This window comes from Coregonus lavaretus (assembly GCF_964263955.1).
Source record: "Coregonus lavaretus genome assembly, chromosome: 20".
NCBI lineage: Eukaryota > Metazoa > Chordata > Actinopteri > Salmoniformes > Salmonidae > Coregonus > Coregonus lavaretus.
In genome coordinates this window covers 21,747,953-21,762,509 of record NC_140007.1, presented here as the reverse complement: position 1 = coordinate 21,762,509, position 14,557 = coordinate 21,747,953, and the positions used below count along the sequence as shown (strand labels likewise).

At 42.6% G+C, this 14,557-nt stretch overlaps 1 pseudogene across 1 annotated transcript; it reads right to left on the bottom strand.

Moving 5' to 3' along the window:
• Positions 1–6,645: 6,645 nt before the first annotated feature.
• LOC311147640 (glutathione synthetase-like) lies at positions 6,646–11,645 on the bottom strand (annotated as a pseudogene). Its single transcript has 12 exons — positions 11,505–11,645; positions 9,616–9,761; positions 9,446–9,521; positions 8,732–8,859; positions 8,538–8,636; positions 8,366–8,446; positions 8,178–8,255; positions 7,976–8,042; positions 7,543–7,737; positions 7,358–7,439; positions 6,939–7,120; positions 6,646–6,793 (listed from the first exon to the last, which is right to left on the bottom strand). The product of its transcript is annotated as a glutathione synthetase-like (transcript).
• Positions 11,646–14,557: the final 2,912 nt, after the last annotated feature.

The following is a 14,557-nucleotide window of genomic DNA, read 5'->3' as shown; positions in this document are numbered from 1 at the left end:
GCCGCTCTCTACCACAGTGCACTGCTAACTGGGCCACTTGTGTAACCAGCTTGTTAACTCCAGTAGTTTGCTTTTAGCCCGTGATCAGAGTTGAAGGCTAATCCACTACAGCAGGGGTGTCAAACTCATTTTAGCTCAGGGGCCACATGGAGGAAAATCTATTCCCAAGTGGGCCGGACCGGAAAAATCATGGTATATATAACTTAAAAACAACAACTTCAGATTGTTTTCTTTGTTTTAATACGATCAACATACAACATAAAGCTGGAGCCTGAGGACAGTGTGTCCAAAATAGTACAAGCACAACATCACTATTAATCATAAAACACGTCAAGTTTATTTGAAAATTCTAAAGAAAAAGAACACACAAACACACAATGCCTCAGTGATTAACAGAACTGTTTCACAGATCACAGAACTATATCAGGGTGTCATTTCTCAGGCAGAAATGTAGATAAAAATAATGAAATCCTGTTCCCCAAACAAGTGCAAGAACCACAGAGTCAAGAATAGGTTAAATAAAATAAAATCAATTAAAAACAATAGCACATCAACATAAAAACATATAAACATAAATCTGAAAGCGTTGCTCAAACTCCCGTAACAGTCCCGTTATTTTATCTTTGAACCGCTTCATGTCTGCCACATGTTGGGTCGCGCACACATTTTTCAGACAGGGGAAGTGAGCTGCATCACCACCGGCAAGCTGCGTCTCCCACAATGACAGCTTCAACTTGAAAGAACGTATGCTGTCATAATACTGCGTGACAACTTTGTTGCGCCCTTGCAGCTGTTTGTTCAAGTTATTCAGGTGCTCTGTAACATCCACCATAAATGCAAGGTCCTGCATCCATTCTGCGGAATGAAATTCTAACACTGGTTTGCCCTTTTCTTCCATGAACTGTTCAATTTCTTCTCGTAAATCAAAGAAACGCCTCAGCACAGCACCTCGGCTTAACCATCTTACCTCAGTGTGGTATGGCAGGCCATAGATGTGGTCTTTCTCTCTGAGAAGGCTGTCAAACTGACGGTGATTCAGGCTTCTGGATCGGATGAAATCAACAGTTTGGATGACCACCTTCATGACGTTATCCATCTTTAATGACTTGCAACACAAAGCCTCCTGGTGCAAAATACAGTGAAAAGTCCAAAAATCACGTCCTCCATTTGCAGATTGCACTTTCTCTCTGAACTTTGTCACAACGCCTGCTTTTTTCCCGATCATTGAGGGCGCACCATCTGTAGCCAGGCTGACAGCGCGGGACCAGTCCACTCCGACCCTGTCCAGCGTGCTGTAAAAATATCAGCTGCTGTCGTTGTATCTGTCATCGGCACCAACTCCACGAACTCCTCGGTGACGGTCAATGTGTCATCAACTCCGCAGATGAAAATGGCCAGTTGTGCAACATCTGTAATGTCCGTGCTTTCATCAATTGCAACCGAAAACGCAATAAATGACTTTACTTTTTGCTTCAACTGGCTGTCCAAATCCACTGAAAGATCGGAAATCCTGTCTGCAACTGTGTTTATTGTCAGGCTGATATTTGCAAAAGCCTGCCGCTTTTCAGGGCACACAATCTCCGCTGCCTTCATCATGCATGTTTTTACAAATTCCCCCTCACTAAATGGTTTTGAAGCCACTGCGATTTCATTAACAATGAGGTAGCTAGCTTTCACTGCAGCGTCACTGATGTCTCGGCTGTGAGTAAACACAGACTGCTGTTTCTTCAGACCCGCCAACAGTTCATTCACCTTCTCTCATCTCCGCTGTCCTTGAAAGTTGTCATATTTGTCGGCATGAAGACTCACATAGTGGCGACGAAGGTTATATTCTTTCAGCACTGCAACATGCTCTGAACACACCAAACATACAGCTTTCCGTGAATAAATAGGATGACCATTTTTCTTGGAACACTCTGCACTCTGCGTCCACTTTTCTCTTTTTTGACAGAGACATATTGGGGCAATGAGGGTGCCAAAGCACATAATGTTAAAAGTAGAAGCCGTAATAAATATCGCGGGCAAAACAAAGTAGCTCATTGGCTGCACGTGCTTGACCTACTTGCTCTGCCCCGGTATAAACAGTTTGCTTGCTTAACACAATTGCTACAATTGGAACAGCAGTTTATTTTATAGAAAAATTGAAGCGCATTTTTATACTTTACAAAATTATTATTATTATTATTATTATTATTATTATTTTATTTTTTTAATCATCTCGCGGGCCGGATTAAACCCGTTTGCGGGCCTGATCCGGCCCGCGGGCTGGACGTTTGACACCCCTGCACTACAGCCATTCTCTCAAGCGTTCTCAACTACCCTTGCCAATAATTTGCCAGAGAATGTGAGCAAACTGGCAAGGAAACAAACAGTGGAGTCATTCATGGAGAAAATAGATACATTCTTTGTCAGCTTTTGTGAGTCATGCAGAGCCATTTCTGAGAAAGGAAACCTATGACCAAAAACTGTCTGCTTAGTGATCACTGGAATAATACATATCCTGACCCCTAGAGCAACTTTTGCAGGGAACAAACACAGTTACTTTTCCACAGAATCCTGCTGCAGTCCAGGAAGTAACGTGGGAGGCAGCCAGAGCCTTGCGGGAAATGCAGCCCATAGAGAGTGACCTGTGTGTCCGTCTGTTTGATGACCCACCTCCTGGAATGTGTGGCACCGGGCGATCAATAACAAAGAGCTCTGATGGCAGTAGGATAACACACACAGGCAGAGTAGACAACAGCACTGCCAGGGACAGAGAGGGCGAGATAACATCCAGGTCAAACTGGCTGTTGTGTGTGTTTGTTCTTAAAGGACAGCCAATATGGCCCCATTGTCTCCTCTAGAGAGTTGGTCGATCACGAACAAAGAATGGAATGGCTAAACATAAGAACAGGCTACCTCATAAGGATCAGTATTGAGACCAATATAAAATAATATGAAATAAAAGTAACAAATAATTAAAGAGCAGCAGTAAAAATAACAATAGTGAGGCTATATACAAGGGGTACCGGTACCGAGTCAATGTGCGGAGGCACCGGTTAGTCGAGGTAATTGAGGTAATACAGTGGGGGAAAAAAGTATTTAGTCAGCCACCAATTGTGCAAGTTCTCCCACTTAAAAAGATGAGAGAGGCCTGTAATTTTCATCATAGGTACACGTCAACTATGACAGACAAATTGAGATTTTTTTTCTCCAGAAAATCACATTGTAGGATTTTTTATTAATTGATTTGCAAATTATGGTGGAAAATAAGTATTTGGTCACCTACAAACAAGCAAGATTTCTGGCTCTCACAGACCTGTAACTTCTTCTTTAAGATGCTCCTCTGTCCTCCACTCGTTACCTGTATTAATGGCACCTGTTTGAACTTGTTATCAGTATAAAAGACACCTGTCCACAACCTCAAACAGTCACACTCCAAACTCCACTATGGCCAAGACCAAAGAGCTGTCAAAGGACACCAGAAACAAAATTGTAGACCTGCACCAGGCTGGGAAGACTGAATCTGCAATAGGTAAGCAGCTTGGTTTGAAGAAATCAACTGTGGGAGCAATTATTAGGAAATGGAAGACATACAAGACCACTGATAATCTCCCTCGATCTGGGGCTCCACGCAAGATCTCACCCCGTGGGGTCAAAATGATCACAAGAACGGTGAGCAAAAATCCCAGAACCACACGGGGGGACCTAGTGAATGACCTGCAGAGAGCTGGGACCAAAGTAACAAAGCCTACCATCAGTAACACACTACGCCGCCAGGGACTCAAATCCTGCAGTGCCAGACGTGTCCCCCTGCTTAAGCCAGTACATGTCCAGGCCCGTCTGAAGTTTGCTAGAGTGCATTTGGATGATCCAGAAGAGGATTGGGAGAATGTCATATGGTCAGATGAAACCAAAATAGAACTTTTTGGTAAAAACTCAACTCGTCGTGTTTGGAGGACAAAGAATGCTGAGTTGCATCCAAAGAACACCATACCTACTGTGAAGCATGGGGGTGGAAACATCATGCTTTGGGGCTGTTTTTCTGCAAAGGGACCAGGACGACTGATCCGTTTAAAGGAAAGAATGAATGGGGCCATGTATCGTGAGATTTTGAGTGAAAACCTCCTTCCATCAGCAAGGGCATTGAAGATGAAACGTGGCTGGGTCTTTCAGCATGACAATGATCCCAAACACACCGCCCGGGCAACGAAGGAGTGGCTTCGTAAGAAGCATTTCAAGGTCCTGGAGTGGCCTAGCCAGTCTCCAGATCTCAACCCCATAGAAAATCTTTGGAGGGAGTTGAAAGTCCGTGTTGCCCAGCGACAGCCCCAAAACATCACTGCTCTAGAGGAGATCTGCATGGAGGAATGAGCCAAAATACCAGCAACAGTGTGTGAAAACCTTGTGAAGACTTACAGAAAACGTTTGACCTGTGTCATTGCCAACAAAGGGTATATAACAAAGTATTGAGAAACTTTTGTTATTGACCAAATACTTATTTTCCACCATAATTTGCAAATAAATTCATAAAAAATCCTACAATGTGATTTTCTGGAATTTTTTTCCTCATTTTGTCTGCCATAGTTGACGTGTACCTATGATGAAAATTACAGGCCTCTCTCATCTTTTTGTGGGAGAACTTGCACAATTGGTGGCTGACTAAATACTTTTCCCCCCCACTGTATGTACATGTAGGTAGAGTTATTAAAGTGACTATGCATAGATAATAAACAGAGAGTAGCAGCAGCATAAGGGGGGGGGGGGGGTAATGGGGCAATGCAAATAGTCTGGGTAGCCATTTGATTAGATGTTCAGGAGTCTTATGGCTTGAGGGTAGAAGCTGTTTAGCCTCTTGGATCTAGACTTGGCACTCCGGTACCGCTTGCCGTGCGGTAGCAGAGAGAACAGTCTATGACTAGGGTGGCTGGAGTCTTTGACAATTTTTAGGGCCTTCCTCTGACACCGCCTGGTATAGAGGTCCTGGATGGCAGGAAGCTTGGCCCCAGTGATGTACTGGGCCGTACGCACTACCCTCTGTAGTGCCTTGCGGTCGGAGGCCGAGCAGTTGCCATACCAGGCAGTGATGCAACCAGTCAGGATGCTCTCGATGGTGCAGCTGCAGAACCTTTTTCGAGGATCTGGAGGACCCATGCCAAATCTTTTCATTCTCCTTAGGGGGAATAGGTTTTGTCGTGCCCTCTTCATGACTGTTTTGGTGTGCTTGGACCATGTTAGTTTGTTGGTGATGTGGACACCAAAGAACTTGAAGCTTTCAACCTGCTCCACAACAGCCCTGTCGATGAGAATGGGGGCGTGCTCAGTCCTCTCCTTTTTCCTGTAGTCCACAATCATCTCCTTTGTCTTGATCACGTTGAGGGAGAGGTTGTTGTCCTGTCACCACACTGCCAGGTATCTGACCTCCTCCCTATAGGCTGTCTCGTCATTGTCGGTGATCAGGCCTTCCACTGTTGTGTCATCGGCAAACTTAATGGTGTTGGAGTCATGCCTGGCCATGCAGTCATGAGTGAACAGGGAGTACAGGAGGGGACTGAGCACACACCCCTGAGGGGCCCCCGTGTTGAGGATCAGCGTGACGGATGTGTTGTTACCTACCCTGGGGGCGGACTGTCAGGAAGTTTTGAGGATGCATTGCATATCTCAAGTGTATTTGTAGTGTTTTCAAAAACGATCCATTCATTGATAAGCACATAGCACTATGACCACTTTTTGACCTGATCAATAAATAAAATGTCATAAAGGTTTTTAGAATGATTATGAAAAACCAGTATCTCTCATCACTCATTTTGGCCTTTTGCAAAGTCCGAGAAATATCCAGTAAGATATAGGACTCAAGATGGATAAAACCTATTTTGGCATGGAAATTGCCATTGAGGGCTTCCAACATTTGAAAGTAGTCAACTAGGTGGGACTTCCTATGGATGAAGGAAGAATCACATGATTCCATCTGGGCCATCAGGAGGGATCAGCTAATTAATTATACTCGTGATCAAACATTTCGTGGCAGTAAATCGCCAACCTTGGCTTTATACCTGCTCAAACAACACTCCAGGTGGCAGTATGCACCCTTTCAGGTTGTTTGCCAACTCATAGAAGTAGTAGAAGAAAATGGACTACTTCAAAATGGAGATTGCCTCAATGGCGCTGCCTGTGCGCTGATATCTTTATCGTTCTCTATGGAAATATATCTTATCCTTTACTGTCCCCTGGTGTTCAAACTAAGGAACTGCATTTTTTTACATCCTAATACCATTCTCCATGTTTGTGTCTGAGTAATAGTAGTTATTGTGATATACTTTCCAAATCAATGACCCGTGTATGAACTCATCATAATTCTACATTATTAGACTTGGTTGATCCCTGCCAGTCATTTGAATGTTGTGAAGAAATGAACAGCAAAGTTTTAAAAAGTGCTAATGAAACTGATGAATATTTCTACTTTTCTTGCTCTGTCCGATGTCCAATTCCTGGATTTGATTAGATAGGCTATTAATTTGATATCTACCATCAGACAGACTATGTGAAAAATGCAATATAAAAGAGCCATAACAGCACATACATCCTACAGACATGACAGGCATAGATCGATGACAGACATTACACTCCTCCTTGGATAGTATGGATCCATTGGCTTCATCTATTGACCAGTATCAAAGGAGACAGTGTTGGTCAGACGAGGAGTGGGTTGTCTTGGACTGTTACTCCGGCAGCCACACCTCCATCAGAGTGCTCATCACTCTTGGTCCTCAGCACATGCCCACCACACTCATTCAGCACCATGTTGTGACTGCTCCTATGAGAATACAAATCCAGAGATCAGTGCAAACACAAATAACACTGTTGTGGAAAATTCTGCCACCACAACACCATTCTGAACATTTCTTTATCAGTCAATGAAAAATTTTGTGACAAAAATATGCATGTCTGTGTGTGTATACCTGACATAAGCTCCAAATATGCCCAGTTCACATATGCAAGTGCTAAGTTTTAGCAGAGTCCCCCGTCCCAGGATGTACAGGCTGGGGATGGATCTTGTCCATCAGGATGTAAGCTGCCCTCTTTATGTCATCTTTCACACTCTCCAGTACCTGACAGATCTCAGCTCCATAGATGTTGTTGCCTACAGGAGGAGAGGAATCCTACACATCCGCAGACAGGCCAGAGCATGACAGGGTCAGGGTCACGAGAGATTAGGTGCATTCGTTTTACCTCGCCTGGGGCACAGAGTGGGTAGAGTTTGTACATTGTAGACCATTCCATTGGTCCTAATGTGAAATCTCAGCCCACTCTGGGCATCAGGCGACCTTCAGTTAATGCACCCATTGTAAGAAGAAAGAAAGAGCTGAGGTCCTCTTACCCCCTCCTTCCCTCTGTGGCTTCAGGACAAACTGGTCTGGGTTTGCCAAAGCCATAGCCACAGTCTTGTCACCTTCTGGTCCCTGTTGTGACCAAGTAAGGTAATTGAAGAAGAAATGCGAACTGTTTACAACAGCATTGTAAAGAGAAGAGGTAATATGTAAACACTTAGCCAGGTTCTCTTACCATGTCTAGAGCATACAGCCCTGTAAAGCTGGCCCGGATCTGGTCCACAACGTCAGGTTCACCAGGAAATAACCTCTCCAGAACACCAGGTCTGGCCAGTTCCTATTGGACCTTCTTGGTGCCGGCCAGGTGGGTGCTGATGTCTGGACACTTCACAGCCAGAGAGCGCTCCATCATGAGGCGAGCCTCCCAGCTCTACACAAAATCATACAGGGAAGATTATTACTGCTGAATGAAATGGCCAAATCCAATCCAACAGTATCATCATCATAGATACAGGAACTGGGAAGTGGTCTGTGAATCAGTCTTGTGAGTTTAAGGGGTACATACAGTACATGCAATGGTACATGCAATGGTACGCTGACTACTGAGAAAGGGCTTACAGTTTTGCCAACCACAGGTGAAGTACAATGACAGGATGTTACCATCTAACCTGTTCTGTGTAGTTCTGAGGCATGTACCCATAGTGGAAATATACAATAGCAACCTTTCTTCCATCACTGCAGAGAGAATGATAAACAACAAGAGATATGAAGAGAGTTAGACTTGCATAAATGCAATGTCAGTAACATAATTACATGTTTGTTAGAAATCTAACAATCCATTTGGTCACAAAAAGTAACTATAGAACGTACACAAATAGCCTCTTGTTTTCATCAAGGAATCCCATCTTAGATACATCTTCAAACAGTCTTTGTATAACAGGGATATTTCTGCAAAAAAACATGTTGCAGTCAATACCTGGACACTCATGACTTCATTGTGCGAGAACTGATAACAATTCACTTGACTAATAAGCACCAAGGAATCCAACCGAACTTACCTGTTCCATAGCTCATTCTCAATATATCTATGCCCAAAAAAGCTTTTTTGGAACTCTTCAACCAGAAACATGGCCACTGCCCTGCAGTGAATGAGAGTTATATAGTAAGCCTTGCCAGTTGGAGCTTGAATCATTTAAATTTAAAGTGATATGAAAACCTTATGACACCCACCTCTCCGAGCCGTAGAGGTCCCAGGCTTTAGCTAAGCCCTTTGCCAGACCTGCAGAAGGGTTGTTGTCTAGGATATGCTTGCTTTCCTCCAGCATGTGCCTAATGATGAAATAAGAATAGGCCTTATTTAGAAGAAAAAAAATTCACAGGGGATATTTAAAGAAATCATTTGATAACTAGTTATGTGAACATACCGGTGGACGTCTGGTGTGCGTGCAGAAACACCACAGCCACCGGCAGTAATGGTGTTGATCTCTATCTGCTTCAGGGAGCCATTCTGGTCAAGCATGTAGTCTGAGCAATTCAGACCCAAAACTATGGACTGGACATTTTTCATAAAGGAGTGTGAACATCCTAGCTTAATTGTTCCTAAATGAGATTAATCCAAATGTTCTTAATATCTGATATAGTTACATTAACATTGAGATAAAACTACAATGCCCGAGAGATTAGGTCCTCCCAGTGAAAAGTGGTGGAATTGCCCTGTAGCCCTTTCCTGCAGTCAAATGACCTAGTGCCCTGGAAGTCGCTCTGGATAAGAGTGTCTGCTAAATGACTAAAATGTAAATGTAAATGTAATTCATATTTTTCATAATTTCATAATTAATAAACATTTTTTCAAAAACCCGCAGAAACTCTGGTGTTTCTATGTCAAGCAGTTTTGTTACATTTCAGTCTTCTGTGATGTTTATAAAGTGTAATATTGGGATGCAAACTCAAAATGTAATACATTTCAACTCTATATCTGACATGGTGCAGCTGTCTTCTTTTCTTCTGTCCATAACCATGTGTGTGAGGTGTATACTTCTGTTTCAAAGTAGATTTGTTTAAGACTACCAAGAAACACACTGTGTGACCCTGATTTAGCCCAATGCAGTAAAAGGTTCATTAAAACTACAACGCCCTACCTGGGTCCTCCCCTCTTGTAGGACATGTCTGTGTATGTTGAATAAACTGCCAGTGAAATCATCCACTTTGATAGTGCTGTTAAAATAAAAAAAAGGAGCGCACCCTTAAATTGTCTAGAATCCCTCTATTGCACTAGTCTTTTCGGCTTGGCCATACAGTTCTGTATTACCTGGCTAGAGCCTCCTCCAGGAAGCTTGAGTCCTGGCTGATCTTGTCCACCAGTCGGTTGTAGTGTGTTTGTACTGCTAGAGCCTGGTGGAAGATAGCCTTGGGCACTGGCGAGGGGAAGAGTGTGAACGGTGCATAGGTCACCACCTGAAACCAGGCAAAATGTACAGCAGCTCCGATGCCTATTTGTTTACTTTAGATAAAATGGACACATTCAAAACAGTATGTATGACGGTAAACAGACACAGTTCTAGACGTGGGACAGTCTCAACTGTCTGTGTGTAGCATGATAGTGTGGTGAAAGCTCATCTGGAAATGCTCAGTAGGCTAATGCTGTCCTGAGCTGCAAAGATGACCCAGGTGTAATATCTAGTTGGACACTTACATTTTGTCCTGTATGCACTTAAAGGGGCAATCTGTGATTCAAACAACAAAGCCATCAACCCACCATTTTTGGGGTGGAAAACAGCTGAGGGAAGGAACTGGAGAAATAAAACCACCCTCAAATGAATATTTTCCGAGATGGAGCTATGGATTCAAGGACTGACCATCCATGAGATCAAAATTATAGTTGAGCCATGTTTATACAGTGTGTGTTTACAATTATATTGTTGACAAACTATGGTGTAAAGCAACCTTATATTTTGGGTTCTGATGGGGTGAGTGAGACATTTCAAATATATTATTTTAGAATCAATGGTTATATATCATTAATTAGAGAGTCCACAAATGGATGTACCAATCCCAGATTGCCCCAGATTTGCATTCTATCCTAAGTATTTAATTAAAGGCCCAGTGCATTCAAAACCGTGATTTTCCTGTGTTTTATATACACTGAAAATAATAACCATTAGGTACACCTTCCTAATATTGAGTTGCATCCCCCTTTTGCCCTCAAAACAGCCTCAATTTGTCGGGACATGGACTCTACAGGGTGTCGAAAGCGTTCCACAGGGATGCTGGCCCATGTTGACTTCAATGCTTCCCACAGTTGTGTCAAGTTGGCTGGATGTCCTTTGGGTGGTGGACCATTATTGATACACACAGGAAACTGTTGAGTGTGAAAAACCCAGCAGCGTTGCAGTTCTTTTGCAGTTCTTGACACAAACCGGTGCGCCTGGCACCTATTGTACTACCATACCCTGTTCAAAGCCACTTAAATCTTTTGTTTTGCTATTCACCCTCTGAATGGCACACACACAATCCATGTCTCAATTGTCTCAAGGTTCAAACATCCTTCTTTAACCTGTCTCCTCCCCTTTGATCTATACTGATTGAATTGGATTTAACAGGTGACATCAATAAGGGATCATAGCTTTCACCTGGATTCACCTGGTCAGTCTATGTCATAGGAAAAGCAGGTGTTCTTAATGTTTTGTATACTCAGTGTGTATTTCCAATTATTAAACAATTATTATAATGTCCTTTTAGTGTAAGAGCTGTTTGAAAATACAACCTAACATTTCTGCCTGTTTTGGTGGGATGTAGTTAAGACAAAAAAAAGAGAGTTCCAAACCGCTGCCAATAACAGCTAGTTTTCCCGTCCCCACTCAGACCACTCCCAGACAGCCATAACAAAATTATTGTTTGAGAAATTGCTCTTTGCTAATTTATTTAACCTTTATTTAACTATGCAAGTCAGTAGCTAAGAATAGCTAAGAAGTTATTTGTTTCTTTTTTACCACTTTAGTTGAAAACAATCACAGTAAGGTACTTAATTGTTACCCAGAAATGATTTGATATTGAGATAAAAACAGCTACACTGGACCTTTAAGTCTAGATTAAAAATGGCTGACCTGCTACTTCTCATCTCTCACTTGTTGTTACTCTATGAACTAGATCTCATTATATCTATCTATCTATCTATAGTAGGAGATGCCCTCTGTTTACCTCAGATGAGTTGGGGGTCTCTTTAGTCCTTATCAAGACTCCATTTTGAAGGGCAAAGTCTTTAGCTTCTTCCACTAAGTCCTTTATAAGTTCAGTGTTCATCAACACCTCTTCTGGAACCCCACTGGGACTGGTAGCCATTGCAATTCACCTGTGTTCAAAAAATATATGTTATGCCCTTTTACATAACCTTTCAGAGTATATTATCTATGACACCTCTTTTAGACTAGTATACATATTTTCTTTAAAAATAAAATCATAATAATGAAAAAACTTGTGTAGACACTTTTCTCAAGATAACAGCCTTTTCCTCATAGCCAAGTAGGTCTAGGCCTAAAGTAGGTAGCATTGTTAGCTTTCTGGCTACACAGTCATTAACACTAATCCCTGGTTGGCAGAGCGCGCTGTGTGCTCAGAAAAGCACCTGATAGAAATTGTCACTGAGACCAACCTGATATCATAACTACAGATATGCTTCGCCCCGTAGTGGAGACTCAGGTGAAGGATGCACTGACGCAATAAAGAACGAGGGGGAAAGTGTCCGATGACCGCAGTTCACAGCAGCTTAGTCCATTGGAGCCTGGACAAACTGTCAGGATGCAGACACCCCGTGGCAATGACAGGTTAGCTGTCGTGAGAGGCGGTGCCCCACAAAACAAACAGCTACAGTGGGGGAAAAAGTATTTAGTCAGCCACCAATTGTGCAAGTTCTCCCACTTAAAAAGATGAGAGAGGCCTGTAATATTCATCATAGGTACACGTCAACTATGACAGACAAATTGAGATTTTTTTTCTCCAGAAAATCACATTGTAGGATTTTTAATGAATTTATTTGCAAATTATGGTGGAAAATAAGTATTTGGTCAATAACAAAAGTTTCTCAATAATTTGTTATATACCCTTTGTTGGCAATGACACAGGTCAAACGTTTTCTGTAAGTCTTCACAAGGTTTTCACACACTGTTGCTGGTATTTTGGCCCATTCCTCCATGCAGATCTCCTCTAGAGCAGTGATGTTTTGGGGCTGTCGCTGGGCAACACGGACTTTCAACTCCCTCCAAAGATTTTCTATGGGGTTGAGATCTGGAGACTGGCTAGGCCACTCCAGGACCTTGAAATGCTTCTTACGAAGCCACTCCTTTGTTGCCCGGGCGGTGTGTTTGGGATCATTGTCATGCTGAAAGACCCAGCCACTTTTCATCTTCAATGCCCTTGCTGATGGAAGGAGGTTTTCACTCAAAATCTCACGATTAGTAGGTATGGTGTTCTTTGGATGCAACTCAGCATTCTTTGTCCTCCAAACACGACGAGTTGAGTTTTTACCAAAAAGTTCTATTTTGGTTTCATCTGACCATATGACATTCTCCCAATCCTCTTCTGGATCATCCAAATGCACTCTAGCAAACTTCAGACGGGCCTGGACATGTACTGGCTTAAGCAGGGGGACACGTCTGGCACTGCAGGATTTGAGTCCCTGGCGGCGTAGTGTGTTACTGATGGTAGGCTTTGTTACTTTGGTCCCAGCTCTCTGCAGGTCATTCACTAGGTCCCCCCGTGTGGTTCTGGGATTTTTGCTCACCGTTCTTGTGATCATTTTGACCCCACGGGGTGAGATCTTGCGTGGAGCCCCAGATCGAGGGAGATTATCAGTGGTCTTGTATGTCTTCCATTTCCTAATAATTGCTCCCACAGTTGATTTCCTCAAACCAAGCTGCTTACCTATTGCAGTTTCAGTCTTCCCAGCCTGGTGCAGGTCTACAATTTTGTTTCTGGTGTCCTTTGACAGCTCTTTGGTCTTGGCCATAGTGGAGTTTGGAGTGTGACTGTTTGAGGTTGTGGACAGGTGTCTTTTATACTGATAAGTTCAAACAGGTGCCATTAATACAGGTAACGAGTGGAGGACAGAGGAGCCTCTTAAAGAAGAAGTTACAGGTCTGTGAGAGCCAGAAATCTTGCTTGTTTGTAGGTGACCAAATACTTATTTTCCACCATAATTTGCAAATAAATTCATAAAAAATCCTACAATGTGATTTTCTGGATTTATTTTCCTCAATTTGTCTGTCATAGTTGACGTGTAACTATGATGAAAATGACAGGCCTCTCTCATCTTTTTAAGTGGGAGAACTTGCACAATTGGTGGCTGACTAAATACTTTTTTCCCCCCACTGTATGTTATCACCTCAGAGCAAACAATGTAAGGACCCGTCAGCACCCGTTTCTGGTGCGAGAACCAGCCCCTGATACCAAAACTGTGATGGGAAAAGGGGTGAGTACAGAGAAAAGTGAAAAAGTTAACCTGTCCCCATTGCCCCCGACACTGGAGATGTTTCTGAGTGTCCCCAACTGTTTCAGCTGAGCCAGCTCACTAGTAAACATTGGACATTACACCAGCAGTGAAGTTGTCAGACTCCCTTATTTACCCACACTTTACATGACCCAAAGTAAGGATCTCCTTTTGATGGCTGATGTGTTGCTGTTATAATCCCCTCAGTGAATGGCTGAGCTAGCCTCTTAACCCATAATACATGCTGTGGTCATCTGTTGAGTTCTCAAGGTTTTTATAATTAGAGCCTACCTGTAATTAATTAAGGTTTCTATAATTACAGCCTACCTGTAATTAATTAAGGTTTCTATAATTACAGCCTACCTGTAATTATTTAAGGTTTCTTACAGCCTACCTTAGCTCTGCAGAAAACCCCGCCAGCAGTTCTAGTTTGTGGCAAATAAACTGAAGGAGTAACTTGAACAGTTAACGGTCAGTGTAGGAGAACCTCTCCAGAATGCAAAACAACCTGTATGGTAGAGCTGGGCGATATGGACAAAAATCCATATCGCTATACATTTCCTGAATTAATGTGATAACGATAAATAGAGCGATAAGTTTATAACAATGTGCATCACAGTTTATTTTAATGTTATTATCCTTTAAACTTCTACCACTGGTTTGATGGTTGTAGCAATCAATTGTCCCATTAACAATCACCCATATTTCATTTAAAACTTCACATTTCTCTAGTATACAGTGCATTTGGAAAGTATTCAGACCCCTTGAC